This window comes from Neopsephotus bourkii, unplaced genomic scaffold, assembly GCF_033783945.1.
Source record: "Neopsephotus bourkii isolate Nb327-2 ecotype Australia unplaced genomic scaffold, CSIRO-AGI_Nbou_v1 NB_1663, whole genome shotgun sequence".
In the NCBI taxonomy this organism is placed as follows: domain Eukaryota; kingdom Metazoa; phylum Chordata; class Aves; order Psittaciformes; family Psittacidae; genus Neopsephotus; species Neopsephotus bourkii.
The window spans coordinates 2,451,494-2,469,322 of NW_026902137.1; positions in this window are offsets into that span (position 1 = coordinate 2,451,494).

A 17,829-nucleotide genomic window follows, 5' to 3' on the forward strand; every position below is an offset into this window, starting at 1 on the left:
TTTCTTGTAGGTATAAATGACTCTCATTAAAATCCCATGTTCAAATTCAACATTTCCTGGAAATTGATTGGGTTGTTTACTACAGGGGAAGAAATTGTGCATCGTGCATTCAGGTCACCTGCTGCTCACTTCTGAACCACCAAGATTGCCCAGTTCCCTTGTACATTTCTTGCGGTAGTTTTTTCAAAAGCACTGAAGGAGTGAGAATTCCTTGGTTAATTACTGTTGAAAATGCTTCTGCTTTCATTCAAATGGGATTGATGCACTACAAAAAGCTTGAGATAATCTCTCAGTTTTCATAGCATGCTTTGAGGCTCCAACCTTGTGAAAGAGACTTATTCACTCATGGGAAGCCCCTGAGACTGCGGAGCATTATTTAAATAGATGCAACACATCCAAGACATTTTCTAGTTTGGGAGCCTGTACAAGCTTTCTTATCTCCACTTTCTGCAGAGGTATATCAAGAACCAGGTATATTAAATAGGATCTTTATTGTACCACTCACCATTTTACAGTTGTATTTCTAGGTAAATTGTGTAAAAGGACTCAGTGTGCTGTCTTCTCTTTGACAAGATTATTTCTAACTAAAAAGTCTGCCAAATTTGAGGGAAAAAGTAAACATTTTCTTTGGTGCAATCCAAAATTGTGCAATAAGATATTCTCACATAATTTTAATGTTTAAGCAGTATACTAGCACTAATTATAATCACAGTTGACAGCCAAATTCTCTGCTGCCATAAGCAATGGCATTGGCTTCTGGACTGCATCTGCTGCTGTCCAAAGCAGGTATGATAAAACGCAGAGCAAAAAAGGAGATCCAAAAATATATCCAAGGTCTAGGTTACTTAATATCCATGAAATACTAATGAACTCCATCAATTACAGTCAGGAACTCACCTTCTTTTCCAATATTTTCAGACAGAATATTTTCCATATCAAGTAATTTTCATGTAAACACGCTTTTCTGTATCAATGTACTGTTCCAAACAGTAAGAATTCTTCTCTCTTCTATGGAAAATTGATGTCACTATTTGACTGAATACGTTCACCTGCTAATTAGAGATGGTCAAAGTTCTCAATGTTACATACATCAGAGCAAAATTAGGGGTTAAAATTATTACTGTTTTTCAGATTCCTCTTCAGTACTTTCCCCTATTGAGCACAGGGATCATAGTAGACGTTTAGTCCATTACATTAGGTGTTGCCTTCCTCCCTTAATATTACATTGGTAAACTTAGTGAGCATGAAATGGTCTGGTAAAGATTCCCAATAGTGACATTTGGCATTGGGTTTTACTGATGTGAAATCAGGTTTCCTACACACAGTCAGTTTAAGACCAGATCTTATGAAATTAGCTGGAAATATGTTCTGTAAATTCACGCTGGTTGATTTATCTACTCTTTAAAACGCTTATCAGACATTTCTGAAAAGTAATAGTCAGCATGGCAACTGCTCACTCAACAGACCCCTTCTCTGTGTGCATTCCATCAGATCTGCTGACTGACTTGCCAAACCCAAGTTTTGCTGGTCTAGTATTCTAGTTCCCAAGAGCATGCCTGCAACAAGCCAAGCTAAGGCTAGACCCTCTTCACACTAAAGGCAAGGAAGGAAATCTCAATTCAGTGAAAGGATGAAGAAAGAGATTAGGAGATAAGGATAGAAAAAGATTATTTAGGGAGTCACTGTAAGAAATGGACAAAGAGAATGGTGAATCAGGATCTGGCTAAAACAGAGAGTGAAGGTGTTAGAACAAGAACAACAAATCTGGAAGGATATATAATTAAAAAGTAAAAGAAAAACACAGATGTAATAGTGTTCCTTTGTTTCTCTTACATTTTTTAAGTATAGCGATAAGCCAAAGTGACATATACCTATCTAACACAGAACAAATAGGAGAAATGGAAAGAAAAACACATGCATAGAGTTCATATATTATTTTGCAAGGTATGGTATGGATAGGAAATTTAGTGCTAGGATGCTACAATAAATAATCCAATAAATAACATTACTATATGAGACAGAACAAGCTGGGATTGGAACATCTACTGAAGATTATGGAGGGCAGGGAAATGCCTAAAGCAGGGCTGGTGCTGTGTACCATTTTGGGGAGAGATGAAGAGAGCCAGAAAGCTATCTTCAGTACTGTAAATTACATGAGTTTCTAAAATATGCATCAAATGGAATACCAGAGAGATGAGAAAGGCCCCTCTTCAGCAGTAACTCTAACCTTGCTACCAATAGACAGCTAAGGAAACAGCTACATATGGGTATCTGACTGCAGAGCTGGGTTCTCTTCCTTGCCTTGAGGGATACTCCCCTATCTATGTGAACCATTTATTTTTCATCTATCCTCAATGAGCAGAAAGTGATATCCTAATCAGGCAGCATAATTTGTTCCACTAGGACACAGAGGATTTGCTCCATGAGTTCTAAGGATTATACTCCTAAATTACCTGATTTAATTTTTATATTGCCAAAAATCAGGCACCTCAGTGGAAATAAGGCAGTGAATGTCAGTCTCCTGAACATCTTGGGAAAAGTTTTTTCATGCTAACAGCATGACCTGAAAGGGCCCATCCAATTATAACTGGTGAAACAGTACAGCATTTGTTTCTATTATCATGGAACTCCTGTATTTGATTTAATACCACTTAGGACTCTGTTTAATCCTTATTTCTGAACATTAGAACAACAATATTTCATATTAAAGGAAAATGCTTCCCATGCTTGCAAAAAATAACCTTGATGAACATTTTTCTAGGAGTTGCTATTAGAAGACATTGTGTCCTGAATGTTACACAGTATGTTGTGCTGTGTTTTGTTCTGTCATGTGCAATTGAAACTTAAAAACACAGGAAAAAAAAGCCCAAAACAAAGAGTCATATGACTTAGTCTTCAAAGCTCATGTTCTGAAAGCAACCTGGCCAATAGTGAAGTTCGTGAACAAGCTGCGAGCCAAATAGTTCTAACAGACTTGGCAAAAGCTTGTAATTGCAGAGTATATTAAGAAAATTCAGAACAATTAGGTGGATGTATAGATGCATGCATATGGACTGTATCTAAAAGCCAGCCAAAAATAGCGGTGTTCTCATTCAATTGAAACACTAAGGAAATTTTATCATTTTAATCAAACGTTAATAAATAATCAGAAGAAATTTGTTATATACATGTGTTCGTGAAAATGAGCTCATGCTTTGTGAAACACATCCCAAGACATAATTCACTGCGTCTTTTTTAAACTTTCTGATTTCTTTTGTAGCCTTTGTAATCCATTCTCTCAGATTTGAACCAGGAAAAAAGTGCAAATATATATAAAGAACAATGATCCTAAAATAATTCATATATGTGTCTCCACTTGAAGAAAACAATGCAAAACTCATTTTGAGAAACATGCAGGTGTCACCCACATTTACCTTGTATGTCAAGCTGATTTGATATTTAACATTCAAAGTAAACCAAACAGTGCAAACAAGCTTCCTTTAGAACTGGAGATGAAAAGCAGACAGAAGCTTATTGATTCAATGAAACTACAATTTTAGTACAAAGTTCAGCTCTGAACTTCAACCAGAATGCAATGGGAGAAAAAAAAAATAAAGAAAGAAAAAAAAAGGTTATTTAAAAAATATACCTGAGCTTATTTTAGGGGATTGCACAGAGATGACAATGAATAGATCGGGAAACAATTGCTGAGTTGTTTTTATCAGAAAAGGAAGAATGTAAGATGGGAATCTAAAACACCAAGAAAATGTCTTTTCCATAACAGTCTTTTATTGCATTTACTTGATGTACTTAGACCTTCGTTTGGATGAGTTCTGTCTAACAAGCAAGCACTCAAATATTTAGCAGCTCACATTGAACTACTTACTCCAAACTACTTTAGCAGCTTTGCTTCTTGAAGTCAAGGAAACAAATACTGGGACTTTGGCAATACCATGATTTTCCCAAGGGAGAATGGGGGACAAGAGAAGGAGGTTAGTCTATAACACCCTGTCTCTAGCTAAAATTCCACTGCTACCAGCTTTACATCCAATAACCAGAAAACAAAAAATGAACCACAAGGCCTATCGAACACATCAGTACTCAATGTTACAGCAGTGACTAAGTATGACCTATCAATTGCTCTGCTGAGTACAAGAATAACAAGTAATTTGGTGTTACAAATCAGTAAGTACTTTACACATAGGAAGTATTATTTGTAATGAAATTTCCTAAGCTGGTTATGTAGACTACAGGACTACCTGAACAGAGCAAAGACATAAGCAGACATTATTGCAACACTTTCAAAATCTTTACTGGCAACAGATTAAACAGACACAGAAGCACTCCCTTCTCAGACAAGCAATTTCAGATGGAAACACTGTGGAATGCATAAAGGAAACCCAGTCACCCACAGATTACATCACATTCAAGCTGTGTGTTCCAAACAGTGATTCATTCTATTTTTCAATTTTAGAGCAATATATTGGTTATTTAAAAAGAGAAATGTCAATGTATGCATATCTATATACATATAGATATGTATATTCTGTTTTAAAATCTTGCTCAGGAAAATGAAACAAATTGAAACACTAACCCAAATATAACACAACTTAAGCATTACTAGATTTCTTGCCTTTTCTGCATGGAAGTGACAGAAGTGGGAGTCACTGGATACATGTGCACTTGAGTAACTTGGCAGATACTCGCTCTAGGCTTGGCGTCTGACATAAAAATATCACAGCCTTCCCTCTCAGATGTTCTTTAAGTTGAGACAAATGTCCGTGACAATAGAGTTTAGCAAAACTCAAACAACAAGGACTGGAGTAGTCCCTCCTGGCACAGGTCATTGTTTCACAAAGTTCACAGCCCACACTTCCCAATAGGTGGCTAGCAAATCTTGCCTTTCAAGAATTTAATTTACTTCATATTTGATAGCAAAGTTTTTTCCCAATTCATACTGCTTTTCTTATGGGTCTGTACACAGCAGAGCACAAAGGCTTTCAACCCCTAACTGTGTATCAAAAATTACTGATAAATAAGAACATACGCTGAATATCTGTGAAAATGCACAGTATCAATCTATGACTTCTAGTATCAAAAACATTAACTCGGTGTTTGCAAAATCTGGAGAAGATGCCAGCAGTTTTTCCTGTATACAGTTTTGGAAAAAACAATATGAGGAAAACTACTGATTCATTACCAAGTCTCTCAGCTTCCCACAATACTCCACAGTATATTTCAAGATAAACACTGATGCACCTTGTAAGCTTATGATATATATTTTAATTATAAATGCAGTTATAAAATGTGAAATTCTTATGGATTGTACTTTGGAGAAAGGAGATCATAAAAATCCCTCAGATAATTTGGATTTTATCACTTAAGATTGTTCTGTTTAGGACCTATAAACACTGTACACAACAAAAATAGAAGAACTTTAACCTTTGCAGTCAGACAGAGAAGTCACTTACTGTTCAACTGACAGCAGTGCTACAGCACCATGCACTCTCCACAATAACCATTAAACAGTCATTGTTCATATTGTTTAAATGCCTACAGAAACATTACCATGCTTTTGTTTGATCTGACAGTGTATCACCTGCAGATATTGTCATATCTCTCAAAACAAATCTCAGAGACAAGTTCAGGGTTATGAACCATGCTTATAACAAGATAAATACTGCCCTGAATAAATCTAACATACAATGCATCATGTTAAGGCATGTGTGGGTTGAAGGACTGGTTGGCTTCAAAGTAAGATGTATTGTCAAATTACAAAATGTAGCCTTTGTTAAGAATTCTGTTATTTTAAAACATCACAATATTCAATTGTTTTAAAAATTGAGATGAATGGGAAAAGGGCTTTCAAAAGCAATCCACTAATCCCTCCTCTAGATCATAATGTTCAAAGACATTTAAAACACAATGTAACAGAAATATAAACACCATATTAGCCAGGGCACTAGGACTACAATAAGTTCAGAAAGATGTACCTCTTATGTCCCATGGAATTCACATTCATACACAGCAAGCAAGTTATTGATTAGATGTAGGTGAGTTATTTATACCATTGTTCTTCAAGAGTATCTCTTAAATGCAGTCCGTCATCCGTTAAGTCCCAGCCATTCACACTTCCATATTCTGTATCAATGTTGACAAAAGGACTGTTTGTCTTTGTCAGAGTCCAGCAAGTACAGGAGAGCATGATAGTGGTCTTTAGCTTCTAAAGAGATAAGCAATAACATGATCTTCAATGTTAATAAATCTAGTCTATCAGTCTTCCACATTATATGACTAATTCCATTTTTATCAAACAGTAAACATTAGCTGGAGAGATGAAACTGATGTTTGTCAAGAAAAGATCAATGAAGATGAAAGCACTCCATTTACTGGTTACTAGATGCTCCGTTGAGTTAACACTCTAATGTCTCAATGTTTAAAAAGTAATGACTTGATATTTTTTTCTTGTAGTGTGGGGTAGTTGCTGAATGAAATTTTCCTTTTGCCAAAAAACACATATTCAGAAGTTGTTTTGCTAATTTCTCTTTTTGAAGCTATGCTCTAAGTTACTGCTGTCAACATAGTTCAGTTCTATGCAAATATTTTCATTGGTGACCTATGTGTTTGACCCAAAAGTAGTTAAAACCATTTGCACAAAGTTCTTCAAAACTAAGATACTCACTTCTATTACCATGTGAGTTTTATATCATTTGAACAGCAAGAAGACAGCAACATGTAGAGTTCCTTGTGTAGACCTAAAAAGCTCCATTTGGAGACCTTTATAGTTAGAATGATGGAGATAATCTTCAAGTTCATCCCTCAGCATCTCCTGTATTTGGTTCATTGTTATGAAAATGCATTTCTGTTTAGTGCTGAGCTCACTCCTTCCTCTCAGGGGTCTGAAGGAATATTTTGTATGAGCAGATCTAAGTCCTTCATGCCATGATACCGCTTAGAAATTTTCATCTGCTCTAGAAGAGTATGAGAGGGTTTTTGTACCAATATTTACAAACAGTAATTTTAGTTCAAGTGGCAAAACTGTCACAAAATGCATATGTGACAGGTGGAAAAAAAAAAAAAAAGTCAAGAAATGCTGGAGTTCCTGCCTAGGCCACTTGTATTTTGTATTTAAACAAGATGAATAAGCAGGGAAGAGGTCATTGTAGTTTAGTTCTTCAAGTCTTGCAGTTTTGCTGCCATAACTTGATATAAGCATTAAAAGATTTAGGTTTTTTTCCAAATGGGAATAAGTGTAAAAAGCTTTTGGGGCTTCACTAATTCTGTAACATACATTTTCCTTCACTAATACTGGAGATCACTTGTGGAAATTTCATAAATATGGGAAATTACTGTAAGAACTTGCGGAAGTCAGGTTAGTCAAGTGCCTGCTCTGCTGCCTTTTTAATTTCTCAGCCTTGTTAAGTAAACCTATCCCACAAAACAAAACTGGTACAGCAAATCCACTCTGGCTTTTAGATCACACTGGGGAGAAGAATACACATCTGTAATAACACCTCAATATATCCACATATTGTTGAGGATCATGCTACACTTCCTGCAAACTTGAGAGCTGAACTATCAGTGAGATTCTGAGATGCACATCTAGGGGAAGAATAAATCTGAAGACATAAGCAAAGCAAATGCCAGCCACCCCCACCTTTCTATTCAGTCCCTTCGTAAACATACCTCCAAGAACCTCAGAAGAGTACAGTTCCTTCACAAACTCTGCATCTGGATGCTTTATTTGAAAGGAGAGCTTATGGTTCTGCATTTACATTAAATTTTAAGAGCCAGAGACTTTGAGAGAACTATGGACAAAATTACAGGAAACAAAAAGCCTTGCATCTCTATATAAAAGTGGATCATTAAACGCTACTGTTACCAGCAGAGATTATACAATTTTCTGGACTTCCTATGAAAACAAGAATTCCTGTAAATACAGCTGACTACCATCAGAACAGAGTTAATTTCAAACGTCTCACATTCTTTTTCCGATCAATGATATCCCAACTTCATTCTTCCCAGGGTACGGAACATATCCTGTAAAGGGATGCACAGTCACAGGCATCTGACAATACTTCAACACTTACTTCAACAGCCCAAACTACAACTTCCATTTACACCTTTACAGTGTTGTACCACCAGAACGTTTCAGATTTTTTCTGAAACTTTTGGTTTTGATTTCCAGTGAAAGAGCAGATTTTTAATGCAGTTCTATCCACAACAAACGATGAGGATAATTTTTTCACACTATCTCACAAGAACAGAGAACATTGAGTAAGGATTGCCTTTAACCTGAGATAATTTTGCTTCTATAATTTTATAATCTGATACCTAAATGATCTAGAAATTAGTCCAAAAGACTGACAAAAAGTAGTAAACAAATTACTATTAAAAAACCATTTCAGCTGGAGAAATTCAGCATTTTCAGATTTTTCTCCATAAGAAATTCATCACAGATGTGAAGAAAGTAGATTTTGAAAATACCACCAATTAGGTTTCAAGGGTTGCAAATAAGGAATGAAAACATTCAAGACAGGGAAGAAAAAGGGAAACGCTGTAGCAGCTGAAACTGGGTGATTGTTTCTTTTGCTTCTTACTGTTGTTTTGAAGACTTCAGTGATCCCAGGATAAGACTGTGTCAGTAGCTGGTAACCATTAGAGATGTGGTGTTTTTATTTTCTCAAAGCCATTAGAACTACCTATTTTATCTAAATTCACATTTATAGAACAGTTAAAACACTAAAGACTTGTAACAGTCACTTTAAATACACACCACCTTGTTTGAAGATGCAAGGGATCATGTTTTTCTCTGGAAAACAGAATTGATTGGTGTTATGGTAAGTAGCAGCCACCTCATTTTTCTTCCTAATCTCCAAGGACCTTGATGTTGTACTTAACTCAGTTTACAAGCTATCCCCACATCCCAAGAGCCACACGTCTCTGAGCCTATGAATATTTGGTTTTGCCTTTAGTGAACATGCAAAAAAGAAAAGTCATGAAGTTCACTTTCTTAACATTCTTAGTCTTGTACTTGTTCATTCTACTGCACTAATTATATCAACAACACTCAACAATGGATGTGCAGATGAAGCTGACTATGGGAGCAAAAGAAAGGAAAACTGGCAGCGTAGCAACAAACCCATATGAAATAGCTAACAGTGCATTCTTGTGTGCTCTCACAGTAAGTGGACACCAATACTTCATTTCTCCACAAAGTCTGATTTTTCCAGCTCTGCAGAGTCACTTCCAGCAATCCTCTCCTCCCCACTTCCCCAGAAGAGCTGGATTATCATAAATTCAGCAATCAAATTTACAGAGCTCTGGAGATGCAAGTAAAATGAGTATTGTATCTTCATTTCCTTTGTGGCACTTTATCAACCTCTTCCTCTGCTGATGGTAGAAGTCAATAAAATCCTATTAACACTAAGATCTTGTATTAAGTTTGACAGTTTACAAATTGCAAGGGTTTGCATTTCAAATATAAGCAGCTTCAGATACTCTGCAGTTTCACTGTATAAAATCGTTAAAGTTTGAATAAAGTTGATAAAATCATTTGGGTTTATTTTTAACTCTTCTTTTAAAAGAAGGCAGCAAAAGCAAGTCAGATAAAAAACCCAGCCCTGAAAGCTTTCCCGAGAAACTCGCATTAGTCTAACCAAGAAGATCAGAAGAATCATATGAGATCTATATTTAGAGCAAAACCTTCACCTGATCACTCTCTGGGCCTGATCCAACTGCTATTTTGAAATAACACAATCCTTCCTAAGGTTTCCATAGGCTTTGTATCAGGCTCTGTTGCTCTCTATAATCGTAAGTAACCACTCTTGCAAAATGAGTAACACATCCCAAGAGGAAAACGCTTAAAGCAACTGAACCTTTAAATAGGTAAATAAATAGAGATACCAGCAGCAGGGATGAAGTTGGCACCTGCAAAAATAGCAATCAAGGGTTTGGCTGACCAGCTGGTAAATGAATTAGGAATGATGCCAGAATAAATTTTGGATCTAAACCTAAAGCTATTCCTGCAATTGGGCAAAATGCCATAATCTCTGCACTTATCCACCTGGTGATTTAAATTCCTGTTAAATATTATTTGAAGGAAACAAACACCAGTCCCAGCTGGTGCTATTCTTCTAGTAACAACTCTCTTCATCAAAGTTCTTTCAGAGAAGAATATGGTATCAGAAGACATTTAAGAGACCTAGGAAGCTCTCCTAAACAAGAAATGTAGGTGTAAGTGGGTGACTGGGAACATGAAAGAAGGGAGAACAGTAAAGAGGACCAAATTTGGCCCAATTTCAGGAAAACACACAAGAATGTGCAGTATGGAAATCTTAGTCATTTCCTGGATAGCTTAAGAGGGTATTGGGGCTGGACCTTAAAAATCATCTAGTTCCAACCCAGCACCATGGCTAAGCAGAGAATGAGTGGCTAAGAGGTGTGGACAAGTTGCTATTGGAATGAATGGCAAGCAGGGTTTAACACAGCTTAGGTTAGATTCCAGTAGCCTTTTCAAAACCTTCCCCAAACCTACAGTACCATTCCTGAACAAATATGAAATACCCTTTATTCCTAGAAAAAGATTAAGATTTTCCTAGTGCAGAATTGTCTTTGCTCTTGCTCTTGCTCTTCTACTTAATCAAGGAGAGACATTTAGAGCCTCCCCCCCCACACCCTCCCAAATACACTTCCTTTTTAAGCGTACAATCTCAAAGCCTGTAAAAAATGTAATATTTACTGGACATGTGAAGGGTATGGATTCTTCTGATTACTAATCTATGGTATCAGGATAGCACCACTGAGATGATCCAATCAGAAAATAATTACAGGCTTTGCATCAACACAATTTTCAATACCAACCATTCAAAACATCACTATACATTGATTCCTCAGATCACCACTCTTACTGCATAAGAGAGTCTTGGACTGCTCACAAGACAGAGTGGGAGGCTTTATTTTAAAGCAAACATTGCCTCTACTAAGGATGTTTGCACACAGCAATAACTTGACAGTGTTTAAGGCCAGAAGAATTCTTAACACCCACTTACAAACATTTAAATACATTTTTTGGCTAGAAACTGTACTTTATGACAGAAAACTTCTTCTGCTTCAAGTCACTATGTCTACATATGATATCAGGTAGACTGTATTTAGCCATCCATCCATCACAGTGACTTCATAGATATTCACCTACACTAAGAGTGCATCATATATCCATGGGCACTCTAAAGTTGCTGTCCTGACATCTGATGCTGTTTACTCTCCTCCCACTGTCCTTGATCTCAGGGTACAAGGACAGTCCAGGATTCTGTGAGTTCAGCACCAGTTAATTTATTGGCACCACAATTTCATTGTTTTAAATGGTCAGAAGTACAATTGCACAGGCTTAAATTTCCCCCTAAGTAGCAGAATAAAAAGATGCCTTTGTATGGCTACTAGAGAAAGCAATCGGCTTGTGCAGATAGAATTTCAGGGGTGAAACATAAATGTGTTTGTAATGGATCACCTACCTAAACTGCCAATTAAATCTTTGAGCAGGCCAAGTGAAACCTTTATACTTTTATCTACACGCCAACACCAACCACAGTCAAGGCCAAGATTTGAAAAGAAAAATGATAATAATAATAATAATAAACCAAGGAATATAAAAGTGTTTTAAAGACTTCACAAAAATTGGTTGAGATTTGTACTATGCCACCTGATCAAGCCTTTGCATTCAAATCTACGCATTCAATGTGTCAGATCTGGTGAGCCACATTACTTTAGGCGCAGTGTATTTTTGAGCAACTGGTGCATAGTGAGAATAGGTTAAGTGTTCAAATCTCTGAAGAAAGGAAGAGATCTTAATACTGTTCCCCTACCAAAATTGAAATAATCTCATGTTGTCAAGTCAAAAGTGAAATATAAATACAGTGCAGAGGACTAACCTTCTCTCTGCCTTCCTGTGATATCATTATGACTGATGCATTTTTATATCAGGAGACAACATCTCAACATCCTTTGGTACTTTACTGCTGTGCTGACTAACAAAATACAGCATGTGACCTTTTTTATTTTCTGGTTCATCAGTTTTATATTCCTATTTACTTGCCATACATTTTAAATCTGATGATACCCAACACAGGCAGCTCAGAACATGCTGTACTTAGAAGATACCAGCTGACAGAGTCTTTGATTTCATAAAAGCCTATTTTCAAAATATTAGCTGTGTATGTGTATATTTTTAATGCATAATATACCAGTCAGTCAAGCAGAGGAGAGGAAGGAAGAATACTGTCTTCAGTTTTGGAGCCCTCACTACAAGGCAAACATTAAGGTGCTGGAACAGGCTGTCCAGGCAAGCAGTGGAGTTACCATCCCTGAAGGCATTTAGAAGATGTGTATATGTGGCACCTGGTGACATGGTTTAGTGTTGGACTGGGCAGTGCTCAGTTAACATTTGGCAAACGATAACAGAAAGGCCTTTTCCAAATTAAATGATTTTATGACTCTAAGAAATGCAGATTCTTCTGTAATGCAGAATCTTGTGTTTCCCAACTTGGAGAAACACCCCAAAGTTAAACTCTCTGCGGTACACTCTGCTGGAACAGGCATGGACTTTGTTCCATTGCTGCAAAACTTGGTAATGCAATGGCCTTACATAGAGGTCCAGATGCTCAGCTACAACTAAACAACAGCAGTCCACTGATCTTCACATCTGACCATGTCCATCTAACTGCACTCCTAAGATCTAATAAGGAGAGAGTCTCCAGCACATTCCACTATTCCCCCAAACTCTGCTTTTGCTCATCCTGTGATTCCAAATAGTACTGCAAAACCCTAACTGCAATTCTGCTTTCCAGTAAATGACAAATAAAATTCTTTTCACAGTCTGCCACTATCATAACTTGAATGATTTTGCTTCAACAACCAGAATAATTGATTTTGTATGGTAACAACTGTCATATCAACTGCTAGACATCTTACTGTTTAGCAGTGTCCTGTGAGTGGCTGACAACATGTTCTTAAGTTACTAAAGAGGTAAAAGTCATGTTTTCAAATGGGAAAGAACAATATCTAATAGCTGGGTTTTGTTCTTCTCACTGAAATAGTTAATGTGCGCTGCAGATACCCCCAAATAATGAAGTTGAGCCCACCTGCCATTAATGATTTGGACCTGGAATAACTAACACTCACAGATGTAAAGAAATTCTCCTCTAACCAGAAAAATCTGCTACCTGTAGATGACAAACTGTAACTTTATACTTTTAGTTAAGAAAACCTATGAAATAAAAGCTATAACTGTACTTCAGAGCTCTGTGTGTGGTGTTTGGTTGTTTTCTCTTTTTATTTAATTAAATACTTTGTTCTTTCTTCATGGGTAGGCTTTAGCATCTCTACATTAAGTCTTTTATTAGAATTTAAGGGAAAAGTGTGTATTCAGTCTCCATCCTGTCTAGATTAACTGAAAGCCTTTGTCTCACATAAATCTAGGATGTTGGAATCCTTGACTTTATCTCCTATAAATAATAATAATAAAAGTATGTTTTACAAATACAGGCCTTTATAAGGGAAGTACTTGGCAAGGTAACAGAAAAGTATTTCAGTATACATCTGCCTGCCTTCGTTCCTTAGTTTGGGTTATCCCCCCCGCCCCAGTACATCTCTCTTCTAAACTAACAACTAATTTGTGAAGTCTTTGCCTTCCTTAGCCCCTTCTGCTTTCAGTGATTCAGCAGGAACACTGTCAAACACCTGGTGCTTTGCTGTTCCTGAGTAGTCCAATTATCACTTGGATTGCATCAAAATTAGGTTCTTCTTACAAATGGCTCAGCTGCCCTCTCTTGAGATTATTTTCATACTCAGACAGTGGCTCTCTCAAACAAGGGGTGGTGTATCATGCATCTAAAGCAAATTTCATCTGCCTCTCTTTCTCTTTTCAACTTTCCTAGGCTTACAACTACGCAGAGTAACTGAGCCTGGGAAACAGAGGCAAATAGGAGCAAAGATGTGAGAAGCCAAAAACACGAAAGTAGCCAGAAAGCCACCATTACAGAAAATAAGAGACATCAGGGCAGCTTTAAAATAGTTGAGAATCACTGCAGTAGAGGTCAGTCTTCTATAGCAGTCTTCCAATATCTGAAGGGGGCCTACAAGGATGCAGGAGAGGGACTCCAGCAATGACTGTAGTGATAGGACAAGGGGGAATGGGTTCAGACTTAAGCAGGGGAAGTTCAGGTTAAATATAAGGAAGAACTTCTTCCCTGTGAGAGTGCTGAGGCACTAGAATGGGTTGTCCAGAGAAGGTGTGGGTGCCACATCCCTGGCAGTATTCAAGGCCAGGTTGGACAGAGCCTTAGGTGACATGGTCTAGTGTGAGGCATCCCTGCCCGTGACAGGAGGTTGCAACTAGATGATCTTAAGGTTCTTTCCAACACTAACTATTCTATGATTTTATGATCTAGGGACAGTGCAGCTCAAACCCCTTCTTCCCACTGCCCCTTTCCCTTCCCCTACCCTACTGCATGTATATTCAGCATTAGCTGGAACACAGCTCCACTCCTCCCCTGCTTTTCCAGCAGTAACCATAGAAGCATTCAGGGAAGGACTTACCCATTATTCTAACCATTCTGTCACATATAACACCTGAAGGCAAATACAGAGCTTGTTCCATTCTGTTGCATAAAAATCAGTTACTAGCCAATATAGCATGAGCAGACAATGACAAACTTTTCTAAATATGGTATTGTTTTAAAATATATTTTGTCCACATAAAAACCAAAACCAAACAAACACCTACCTGATCCAGAATCAGTTTTTAGAGGTAGCTGAGAATCTGAACAGCATTCTTCAAGCCAGCACTAGGTCTGACTCAAACCATGTTTGAGACCAGAATGTGCAGAAGACAAGAAGTCACAAATAACTCTGCAGTCTTAGGTTACCTGTAGCATCAGTTCTTTTAAACAAGTCTCATCAGACAAGCAAGAACAGGTAACTGCTGCAATTGGATAAAATGCTAAGGCATTTAATTTAATAAAGTGTTTATGTCCTTGATCAAAATATTATGTTAAAACTGTGGTCAGGTTAAACTGAATTCTTAAAAGAATAATGAAAAAGATTTGGCCACAGTACTAAGAAAATGGTTTCATAATAAAACAAAGTACAGAGAAGGTATTTGAGGCAATACTAGGAATGTGCTTTTCCCTTTAAGAAATACGATTTGCTGTTACACTAATCTGCTGCTTTTAGTTTTCTTCATGAATTCACTTACCCTCTCTTCAGAAGCTCATGTTCAGTAAAACTCTCCTCTAAGCATTAAGCAGCCATAACATTTCCTCATAAAAACAAGTCTTTTCAATCCTAGTAGACTTTACCTTGAGTAATACAGAGTAAAATACGCACAAGCTTAGCTGTCCTAATTTTCTCTAAAGCAATCCAATAACCAGCGGCAATTATGGGTTCACTGGGGTTATGAAATCTGCTAATCTAATACCAAGTAAAAAAATCAGAAAAAAAAAACCTATAAAAAGTTTGCTTTTAGGTATTTGCTATCTTTGTTTTCGTGTGTTGTGCTGGGACAGGCTGGTTAAACCTTATCTGTGAGCTCACAACCAAAACTTCTGTCTTAATGATAAACTCCACTGGTAAAACTCTGCCCTCAGAAGCCTTAAATTTTTTTAAATCTCAAACAGTAAGAATTTGAGGCTGATATTCTAGAGCATTCAAATATTTCAGGCTTTGTCCTTAATTATTTTATTATTTTTTAGAATAACTATAATAGTAACTTCCTTTTTTTCATTATCATTTATCTCATTCAATTATTTTGCATCCCACACCATAACTAACTATTTTTGTGACAAACTGCATAAAAATCATGTAACAACCACTTTTCAAAGTATAGTGGACACACACAATGCCACTGACAAAAGTGAAAGGGAAGTAAATACTCAGCAGTTAATAAATTCTCCAGACCAAAACTAAACTTAAGTTTCTACAAGCTACAAATTGGACTACTCACAGAAATACTGTCTTAGACATAACAGCAAAAAGGACCTAGAAAAAAACCCTACAAAATAAAACTTATATTCACAGGAAAACCAATGCAAATGCAAAATAACTGCATAATTTAACACAATGTTCAAATGGTAAGAGCTTTATCCTTCTAGTGAATTCAGTGACAGTTTTGCTGCTTCCAGATCCCACTGAGAACCCGAACAGACAATAGCAAACAATAAAAAACCCTGTACGCAGGGACTCTTGTGTACCCAGTCTGGACTATTAGTAAAACACAGTTTTAACCAAAATATTCAGGGCTTTATATTGCCTATTTAGGAATCCATGACTATTTAGAAATGTATTTCAAGATAATTTAACATAATAATATAAAGTGTGTGGTAAAGACTCTGCTTAATAAAGTCATCAGCTACAGCAAGTTTTTGCTTATCAACAGGTATTTCACGACACTGACCAAGATTTAAAAGGCAGCTCTTGTTACAGAACATCTCTGCTTTCAACCTCTATTCCCATATGTTTACTCTAGCTGTTCAAAGACCTATTAGATCGAAACTCTTTGATACATGACCAGTTACTTCAGCACAGCTTTTTGTTAACTGAAATCTAAACCCAGCAGGGAAAAGGACAAATCAGTTCTTTTATCAAATGTTTTCTGTATCAATTTACTATGAACAGGTATGTTCTTTGCTTTGTTTATTTCACAGCTCCAGTACCTCAGGAGCTTAAAGGAAAGATAAGTGAAGAAAAGAATTCAGCTTTTTACTAATACATCTTTAAAACTGTTATTTCTGAGTGCAAATAGGAAAGGTCTTGTTTTTGTATAAAGATTCCAGTGAAAAGTTCTGGCCATACACATTGGATATCTATACTTATTTCTCCTGACAAACACCACTCCTGAAGGGAATGCCAGTCTACTGGGACATGTCCACACAGAAGGAACTTCTGGAGTCAGGTCTCCCTTATGCCAAATAGTAGTTTTAAGAACTGAGAAACAAGCTTCAGATTTAGTTCAGACATTTGCAAGCCATGGGCACATTTTCAGGAATCAAGAAATAAGAAACATCCAGCAAATTTTCATTCAGTCCTTGAAAACAGACAGCTTCTTTTTCAAAACCCTAATAGCAATGAACTTGGTGTGACTACACTCTATTGTGTCTGTAATACCCCAGAGACAGCCTAGAACAGTGATATCCATTTAAAAAATAAATCAAACAAACCCAAAGCACCACCAAACCAAACAAAACCTCAAAACACTATACACACCAAACTCTCAATTCCAAAGCCTCATGTCAAAACGAAAAAGTCATCTTCCAACTCAGAGGCAAAAATAGACTTAGGACCTATGCAGAGCTGAGAAGTGGGTCTTAGCTACACACACATACATGATATTAACTATCAATCACTGACTGTTAAAAACAAAGTCAAACACTGAACAAAAGAATTCCTCAGTGTATGAAAGTCAAAAAATGCTTCAGTATTAGTTTGTATGGTGCAGTTCTGAAAGCAAACAGAACATGTAGTATAAATTGCTTATCTTGCAATAGTCACAAATTACATTCACAGAACAGCATTTAAAACCTGTGTTATTTGTGAAAGAAGTCCTCATACAAATCTGTCTACCTCTCAACTCTGAATTTGAATTGAGCAAGCAGAGTTCTGCAAACTAAGTAAATGATGCATGAATGCGTACAGATTCAAAGTTCAATTTCTTCAATCAAAAATCCAGAAGGCACTGCTAAAGCAGGCCTGGAGGAGAAAAAAAAAAGGAGAAAAAAAAAAAACCACAACCAAAATGAAGGAAAAACAGCATCTGCTAATAATAAACTGACTCTGCCACTCCAAACAGAATGACAA